This window comes from Geospiza fortis, unplaced genomic scaffold (genome assembly GCF_000277835.1).
Source record: "Geospiza fortis unplaced genomic scaffold, GeoFor_1.0 scaffold499, whole genome shotgun sequence".
NCBI lineage: Eukaryota > Metazoa > Chordata > Aves > Passeriformes > Thraupidae > Geospiza > Geospiza fortis.
In genome coordinates, this window is record NW_005054914.1 from 7,373 (window position 1) to 7,687 (window position 315).

Consider the following 315-nt stretch of genomic DNA (forward strand, 5'->3'; position numbering starts at 1 on the left):
TGTCCCAGGTGTCCCCAAGGTGTGTCCAGGTGTGTCCCTCCCTCCCCAGGTGTCCCCAAATTTGTCCCAGGTCCTGCCAGGTGTCCCCAGGTGTGTCCCAGGTGTCCCCAAGGTTGTCCCTGGTGTCCCCAGATCTGTCCCAGGTGTCCCCAGGTGTGTCCCAGGTGTCCCCAAGGTGTCCCCACCTGGCCATGAGCAGCTTCACCTGCGCCACGGATCCCTCCAGGGCTGGATCCAGGCAATCCCTGAGGGAAAGGACCCAAAATTCCCCCAAAATTCCCAAATTTTAGGGCAAACCCAGAGAAAATCCCCCCC

The 315-nt window shown here is 60.6% G+C and overlaps 1 long non-coding RNA gene across 1 annotated transcript in view; it reads right to left on the bottom strand.

Annotated features, from left to right (window-relative positions):
- The window catches only part of LOC115949172, a 5,287-nt gene that overhangs the window by 504 nt on the left and 4,468 nt on the right, over positions 1 to 315 (bottom strand). The window contains exon 6 of the long non-coding RNA XR_004082780.1: positions 186 to 245. This is a non-coding gene — a long non-coding RNA (uncharacterized LOC115949172). The remainder of the gene's footprint in view (positions 1 to 185; positions 246 to 315) is intronic.